The sequence below is a fragment of the Oryctolagus cuniculus genome, chromosome 12 (genome assembly GCF_051225735.1).
Source record: "Oryctolagus cuniculus isolate XC-2025 breed Fujian yellow rabbit chromosome 12, ASM5122573v1, whole genome shotgun sequence".
NCBI classification, from domain to species: Eukaryota; Metazoa; Chordata; class Mammalia; order Lagomorpha; family Leporidae; genus Oryctolagus; species Oryctolagus cuniculus.
This window is the reverse complement of record NC_142878.1, coordinates 118021493-118030353: the sequence shown is the minus strand read 5'-3', so window position 1 is coordinate 118030353 and position 8861 is coordinate 118021493. Positions and strand designations below refer to the sequence as shown.

At 44.6% G+C, this 8861-nt stretch overlaps 1 long non-coding RNA gene across 1 annotated transcript; it reads right to left on the bottom strand.

The window, feature by feature from the left end:
- Nucleotides 1-4697: 4697 nt before the first annotated feature.
- LOC149123276 (uncharacterized) lies at nt 4698-8558 on the bottom strand. The gene is made up of 3 exons (XR_016217711.1): nt 8375-8558; nt 6501-6566; nt 4698-5203 (listed from the first exon to the last, which is right to left on the bottom strand). It is a non-coding gene; the product is annotated as an uncharacterized LOC149123276 (long non-coding RNA).
- Between the last annotated feature and the right edge of the window lie 303 nt (nt 8559-8861).

The window sequence follows — 8861 nt, the reverse complement described above, 5'->3', positions numbered from 1 at the left end:
GATAGACCAATGGAACAGAATATAAATGCAGAAATCAATCCTAGAGAAGGATAGTCTCTTAAACACATAGTGCTGGGAAAACTGGATCTCCTCATACAGAAGTGAAGAGTTAAAATTCTATGTGTGCAGGTGTAAAAAGTTAAGCTTAAGCTTACAGGTTTAAACCTTCTGGGTGCAGTTGTGAAAATAAGACAGAGTGAAGTAGCACCTTGACAGTAGGGACTCCATTTTGGAGCACTTGAGACTGCATTCTGGGAAAGCAACCCCCCCCCCACCGTGAGACTCTGGTCTGAAACTATGATCTCAAATAGTTGGACAATAGCAGTGCACTACATCACCCTTGGCAACACACAAAAACCCCCTAGCATGATTGCTCAAGCTTAAAAATAAAAAGGTTACACCTGGGTTACCTGAGCTAATAATGAAAATGTGATTTGTCTATGTCTTAAGATCATAATTGCTGATTGTAAGATATTAGCAACCGCTTAGCAACTGTGTGTTCCCTCCCCCCTCCCAATTTTGCGGTTTTTGCCTTCATAAACCCTAACCTTTGGTTATACGGGGCTGCTCTGCTTTTGTATGATCAGGCAGCCCCAGCATGCTGGATAATCAATAAAGCTTCCCCTTGCTGTTTGCATAAGAGACGTGTCTCTTGGTGACGTTTTTCAGGCGGTCGACTCTAACATTTGGAGGCCCCAGCGAGATCGCGGCTGCCCATGGACGCCTCCAGCAGACGTCTCCTGGGGTAAGTAAAAAGGCGCCTAAGGTAGGGACTCAGTATATGCGCGCTTCAGGTTTCAGTTTTTCGGGTTACAGGCCTGTTTCGGTTTTGGTTTTTGGGTTGGCACGGTACGCACTGTGGCTGGCAGACGTGCCTGGAAGCCCCAGGCTACCACCTTGGGGGACGCCCCGAGAGGATCAGGAGACTGAGGACGCTCAGCGAAACTTTCATCAGAAATTCCCCTAGGCGGGAGTTTTGTGCCAACAGCAGTTACATTTTAGGTTTCAGTTTTTTTGGAATTGCTTTTCTGTCTGTAACATGGGTCAAACTGTGTCCACGCCACTATCTCTTACTTTGGCTCACTGGCCTGATGTACGGGCTAGGGGATCTAATCTCTCTCTCCTGATTAAGAAGGTAAAGCAGCAGTCTTTCTGTGCCTCTGAATGGCCTGCTCTGAGTGGATTGGCCCCCCAGAGGGCTCATTCCATTTACCACTCATTCGCTGAGTGAAAGAGGCCATTCTCCTGCCTGGCCATCATGGGCACCCGGACCGGGATTTTGAGAAGACATCGGAGGTCAGTATTCCTTCCCTCAAGCGGGACTGGATCTGTGGAAGTGACTGTTGAGTGTCCGGCACCCCACAGCTCTCCGAGAATGCGGAGTCCCCCTGGCCACAGCTTAGCTATGGCCGAAACTCCAGAGGGATTGTAAGGAACGGGAGGGAAATTAGGAAGGGCAGTTGGCTGAGAGCCTGGAGACCCCCTGAGCTCACTTCAGCTTCTCGGCGGCCGGACTGCGACCTGAGGATCAGGTCTCTCTCTTGGAGGGACGCCTGTCATGCTGCCTATTGCTACGTGAGCAGGGCTTAGCTTCAGTCGAGGCTAATATTGGCCCTTCAGGTAAACTCAGACAACTAGGTAGTGGGTAACCTTGAGCGATAGGAGATTTCAAACCGCACTCAGCCCTCAGACATGAGTAGCTTCATTGCTTTCTGCCTTCCTCCTCCTCCCGGGGGCTCCCTCCCCCACTCTTTTGCTCTCCTCATCTCCATTCCTATACCACTGGCCAGGAGAAAGGGAGAGGGAAATTCCACAGGTCTCTCCACCCAGGAAAAAGCTGTTACCTGTTACCTGTTAACCCTTTCCAACCTGGTAGAAAGTTTTCTGTCTTTGCAGCTTATGGTAGCTCTGGTGCGTCTTAAAGTTTTTTTGTGAACTATTACTGTTGCTAAGCTTTGATTACCTGAGGACTAAATCTGGAAAAGAGCTAAAGTTAACTGTTGTAATTGACTGTCAGCAGTAGTCCTAATTAATCTGGCTTTGGTTAAATTATAGGAGGTTCCCAACACTCTTGGTGAAACGGAGCACCTACCCAACCCCACGGCTAGTCCTGCCAGGCCCCCATGTGCGCAGTCTTCCCTGTAAATGGGGCACCACAGCCTTTCTCTGCACTCTATTCTAGTCCATGTGGACTGGTGCACCCAGGCAGGCATAGCCAAATATCTCTAGGCAGAGCCCCCACCCCAGTGCTGCTTCTTTTTCCTCTCCTGGAGGAATTTCCAATTCAATACTACTGCTGGCCTTACCTAAGGGAGCCAGAACCTTAAGCCATTCACCCTTTCCAACCTGATGGGTTTTTCTCTTTGCAGCTAATGAAAACCTAAACAATGGGTTCATATGCTGATAATCAACTCTTTTCTGTGCTGCTGTCCCTGACTCATTTGAGAGCGTTCACCTGTCTTGAAGGTTTCGCGTTTTTCTATTGCCATTAGAGTCTTGATTGGAAAAACTACAATGTGAAGTTTATTTACATTGTTTATCTGTTTTTAATGTCTGAGTGATACCCAACTGATCAGAAATGTACTAATTTTGGCTAAATGGTTTGACTCTGACAGCTTAAATTCTAAACCGAGTCTTCCAACTTTGGGCTTCCAGTCAGATCCCTGGAACTCTCAAAGGATGAGACTCTAAATTTGTTAAAGTAACAGCTGCTTGGGTCAATTCAGATTATATAAAATGTATTAAAATGTTATAAATGGTGTCAGACCTATGCTGTATTCATGTTTTTGCTTTCCAGCTAAAGTGGTCTTATAAAAATAAGAGTAAATTCTGTGTATACAAGCCTTTATGATGTTAACTAAAGTAAGCCAATGCAGATTGGTTCAGAAAATTAAGGTAATACAAATGCCCTTGGTTTGCTCAGTGGCTTGCTTGCTCAGTTTTGCATGTCTTTGATATGCTTTAAACTTTAATGGTGTGGTATTCATTAATAACTCAGTGTCTTAAGTCATCTAGGCATCAGTGCTAAGTAAAACTTGGGAAAAATATATTATATATACTTTTAACATCTCAAATTCAAAAAAAAAAAACTGTTTGAGTTTGTTAACATGTATTCTCATAGGTTGTCCATACATGACAATTCAAGGCTATGTAAAAGTAACTACAGGTATAAAGTTTCAAAAGGTGTAAACAAGTCATAAAAAGTTTTAAAATGTTTACGATTTTAAAATATTGTTTACGGAGTTGAGTGCTAATGTTAGAGTTGAATTAGAGTTGAATTGCTCTTGCCACCCCAAAAACGCTCCAAGAGACCTTCTCTCATGTAATTAACAAAGGGTAAAGTTTATTGATGATCCGACATGTCGGGGCCCCCATCCCAGTACAGGCGAGCGGCCCCAAATAGTCTTGGGTTGGGGTTTTTATACACGTTTAAACCAAGAAAATCAATCATTGCATAGATCAGACAGAGGTATAGAGTAAACAATTGATACAAGTTAAGTGATTTTACAACCAGTTGATTTATGAATACAGGGAGTACCTAGGAATGCAGCCGAATGGCGATAAGGGACACATGGTGGGGTCAGGGGTCCAGGAGGCAAAGAGATATATAGTGACTTCTTCTATCTCACTTAGGTGAAACTAAGGTTACGCTCACATTGGGGTAATTTACTGACCAATTAACTTTATAGAGAATGGCTATGCAGAGCAAGTCTAATGAGGTCAGGAAAGTTCACCAGAGGAGGTTGGGGGGGAGCGGCTTTTAACTTTTTAACCCTTCATTCCCCACTCCTCTTAGGCCAGGGTCTCTAATCTTAGAGACCATCTGTTTCCCCTTCCCCGTGTGTTACATACCATGAGTTTAACATTTTTAACTTGTTTTCGAAGAAATGTGACAAGCCTATTTAATATACAGGGTCCTATAGTAATAATTAGGAGCAGCACAACTAGGGGACCTGCCAGTGCTGATAATAACGTAGTCAGCTAGGGAGACTTAGTGAACCACGACTCAAACCATCCCTGTTGCTGAAGTCTGTCCCACTGTCTTTCCTCTAAGCGTTTACGTAGTTGAGCCATGTTGTCCCTCGCCACCCCTGTCTTGTCTACATAGAAGCAGCATTCCTCCTTAAGGGCTGCGCATAACTGCAGGAGTACACCTTCCGGATAGGTTAACGCCGGCGAGACCTCGGAGACACCAGACGCGTTTATCGGCTTTTCAGCTTCCACTTTATTTTTCAGCAGACTCGCATTACATGTCGCGAACGCCCGCCCTGTTACCGGCATTCATTCACAACTCCTTCATTCACCACTCCCGCTTACTACTGGCATCCATTCATAACTCCCGCCTGTTACCGGCGTTCATTCACAACTCCCGCCTGTTACCAACATTCATTCCTTACTCCGTCTTTCACCAGAGTTCATTCATTCCTCCGTCTTTTACCAGCGTTCATTCCTCCTCCCGCCCACCGTCCACCTATTTATATATATCATTCACGGAAAACATGTTACCAACTAAGTGTGGGAAACATGCAATAACAGGATGCTTAAAGTCAAAACAGGATCTTGCAATTAGCAACGGGCAGGGTGGAAAAAGCCCAGCACTAAACTTCTTGTGCTTGTACATGTCAGGAGGGGCACAGCTGGCCAGGCTGTCCCGTTCCCTGACACATAACCCCCCTCCTCTATGAAAATGAGATCCAACCCCCGCCTGTTCTGTAATACTGAAATGCAGATACTGGGCTGTATCTGGGAGGTTGTGGAAGATTTGTCAGGCAGAAGGGGTGGGGATCTCCACCTGGCAGGTTATCAGGTAGAAGGGGGCAGGGCAGGATGCAAAGGCCAGGCTTCCAGTGAAACATTGTCAGGATGACTGAGGTGCAGATGCATATGCTGGACACATTAGGCCTTTATGTTACACACACATAAGCTCATAACTGACTTTCTGCCTAATATTTTCCCCTCAAGAGGTAATACCCCAAATTCTTCTTTGGGATTATGGATGGAGTTCCATTTTCTGTAACTTCTTCGAAGCTGGCATGTGGGCGTCGAGGAGGGTTTGGGTATTTCCTCTTGCTACCTGTCTTATGGTGTGCAACAGTGGCCTTGGAAAGATGGTGCCGCTCGGTCCAGAGGGCTGCTCAGGTAGTCCAGTGGAATGGGCTGGAAGCCTTGCCTGATGACCATTTGGAGTTTAACAGCTTTTAGTCTGTTAGAGACAAAACGAACAAGGGCATTAAAAACACACGGCCGAAAGAGAAGCATGAAGATTGCAGAAGTTATTGGGCCAAGGAGAGGAAACAGCCAGGATTTCCATGACCAGATGTCAGGCCAGAAATCCCAGCCCTGCTTGGCCTGGTCCTGGAGCTGTTTGGCTTTTTCCAGGAAAAGTACGAATTTGGATTTGTACCTGTCTAGTCTGATTGACCCAGAGACAACATTTTTCCTGGAACATGGCACAAATAGCTAACGTGCCATGCCATAACTATTGCATACCCTGAGAAGCAGGTCCAGTCTAACAAAGCTGCTTCCATCTGTGACTCAAACCTCATCTGCGTTAGTCAGGGGTTGTCTCTTGGGTCCCTTCTGCTGGCATAGATCAAGTCTATAGTCTCAGTACAGGAGTGGAGGGGACCACTTTCCCCTGGAACTGGCAGGGAGGGCTTTTTAAGTTTAATACTATTGGATGGACTTTTAAGGCCTGGCTGAGTGTGTGAGGCCCAGACCTATCCATGGGGTGCTGTTAAGAGAATTGTAAGAGATGCAAATCTCCCTTAAGGGAGGCACCCTGTTGACTTGCATTACATGGCTGGACTAGGAGGAGAGCTGAATAGGAGGCTGATAGAAATAGGCAACTTGCATTTTACTGACCCTAGGCCATCCCCAATAGCAGTGGCTGGAGCTGGAAGCTGGGCAGAGCCAAAGGCTTTTTAGCTCGGGGCCACAGGGTCTGCGGTTCTGAACCAGGAGTCAGGAGTCCTTGGACATCCAGGGCAGTTCCATGTCCAGTAGCCTTGCTCTTGGCAGAGCTGACATAAGGCAGTCGCTGTTACAACAGCTGTTTGCCCAATGCCCTGGCTCCTTATGTCAGCAACAGGCGCCGTTTGGGGTGCATTGGCCTTGCTGGGTCTCCTTGACAGTGGATCACCGTGTAAAGCAGCCACTGATTGGCCTGTTGCCCATCCTTACATCGCTCCTGCTGCTAGCTTGCTCCTCATTTTCCTGGTCTCTAATAAAGTGGACCAAGGAGGCAGCCTCTATGATGTCAGTCAAGGGGGTGCTCAACCCCGTCCCTGATTTTTGGTGTTTTTAATTTTAGGGTGAGCTAGAAAAACTGTGGTCATGGGCAAATTCTGACACTTAGTAAAAGGGCAGTTCTGCCCATTTGCTGCGTACACTGAAAAATCAATCTAGCTGTCACATTTTAACCTCTTATTTTGGCTATGCTGTTTGGTCCTCTATACTGTGACCAGGCATTATTATAGAAATGGTCAGTCATCCCTTACATAAGGTCTGGGGATCAAACTGTATATCACTGTGGAGAGTCCTGCAGAACAGTGGTAACTTCCCTTCTGGAAAAGAAAAGAGGAGAAGTGAGGCAGCGAGTCGGGTCTCTAGCCTGACTTCCTGGGCTTTCAGATTTAACCAGCATTTAACCAGTGCTTACTGTATAGCCTGACTTAGAGGAGAAATTGTGGCAGAGGTCTCTGCCATCCTTTGGCCTCCGGATATTTACCGTGTAGCCAGTGGGTTATGGGCCTGGGTTTCTGGGTTTTCACCGTGTAGCCTGTGGACACTAGAGCCTTTTTGGGCTCCTGGAACCCAGCTCTCCAGCGCCCGCTGCATAACCATCTCCCGTCGTCTCTAAGTCTCTTTTGGCACACTTTTTCCCTTTTGGCTAGACCTCCATTTGATCTACATTTGAACTAGCAATGCCTGGTTGTTACACAATAAATTACTTAGGCAGAACATGAATTCTATGTCTCTTGTTGTCGAATAAACCAGAAATAAAAACCCTGAACATTAGAGTTAGTACACAAAATTATCACATAACTCAGAATAATTTAACAGAGTCAAAAAGAGCTTACAGGACCTAATTTTAGAAATGGCAGGGTAGCCAATTAAGCAGACACTGTTAAAATAGACATTACAGTTTTTGTGAAAACAGATTTTAAGATTTATGATTTAGACCATTTTTAAACATTTTAAAACTTTTTATGACTTGTTTATACCTTTGGAAACTTTACACCCGTAGTTACTTTTATATAGCCTTGAATTGTCATGTGTGGACAACCTATGAGAATACACGCTAACAAACTCAAACAGTCCATCTTATCGAATTTGAGATGTTAAAAGTACACATAATACACTCTTCCAAGTTTTACTTAGTACTGATGCCTAGATGACTTAAGACACAGAGTTATTAATGAATACCATACCAGTATCTGAAATAAAAGTCAAAATTACATTTCCATGCTTTTAAGTAATATAAGGACAACACCTCCTGAGCAGCAAACACGGTCACTAGTGCATGGTTACAACTTTGAAAAGATCTTTATCATTATAAGAAACAAGTTTAAAGCACATTAAAGACATGTAAAACTGAGCAAGCAAGTCACTGAGCAAACCGAAGGGTATTTGCATTACCTCAATTCTCTGAACCAATCTGCATTGGCTTACTTTAGTTAACAACATAAAGGCTTGTATACACAGAATTTACTTATTTTTATAAGACCATTTTAGTTGGAAAGCAAAAACATGAATACAGCATAGGTCTGACACCATTTATAACATTTTAATACATTTTATATAATCTGAATTGACTCAAGCAGCTGTTACTTTAACAAATTCAGAGTCTCATCCTTTGAGAGTTCCAGGGATCCGACTGGAAGCCCAAAGTTGGAAGACTCAATTTAGAATTTAAGCTGTCAGAGTCAAACCATTTAGCCAAAATTAGTACATTTTTGATCAGTTGGGTAATCACTCAAACATTAAAAATAGATAAACAATGTAGTCTCAGTACTACAAATAGAAAAACATGAAACTTTCAAGACAAATGAAACTCTTATCAGCTAAGTCAGGGACAGCAGCACAGAAAAGAGCTGATAAAAACCCATTTACATTTTGGAATAACCTGTTAAGAATTTTTAAATTAAGACAACATTTTTAAAGTTTTTATCATACAGTTTAGAACAGTTGGTTTTGAATGGAATTTTCCCATAATGTGTCCCCCTTGGTTGTACAAAACACGAGATAAAGACCTCCGGAACAGGCTCTTTTCCATTGTAGACACCAGGCAGGTCCCTGGTAGAGGGGCAACAGAAGCCCCCCCTTCCGCACAAAGGCGGGCCTGAGTACTGAGTGCCCCAGGGTGACTTACCGGGTCCTGAAGTCCAGGAGATCCATCCATTTGCCCCATTTGGTTGGCCATGGGGAGTCAGTCTGGGGGGACCGGTATGGCTCAGGGAGTTAGGATCCTGAAGAATAAGTCAGGAGGCTGCCTTCCCATCCTCTGCCTGCCATTCCTGGGCCCCAGCTGAGTCCTGCAGGTTGAGGCTCAAAGGGCCAGCTTTGTTTGAACACACAGGGGGTTTTAGCACTTGCTAATGGCACAGCAGGGGTTTCCCTGCTGCCTGTGAAGGGAAAGGGGAGGCATCTGCTGGCCCCTGATCTTCTGTTATAACAATGGGTTTAAATCTTGGAATGTGTTTCTGCAAAAACTGTGACGTCTATTTTAACAGTGTCTGCTTAATCGATTACTACTGACCTTTTCTGTAATAATGCCTGGCCACAGTATAGGGCCCCAAACAACATAACAAAAACAAAAACAAAACAAAAAAAAGAGGTTAAACTAACAGCTACAGCAA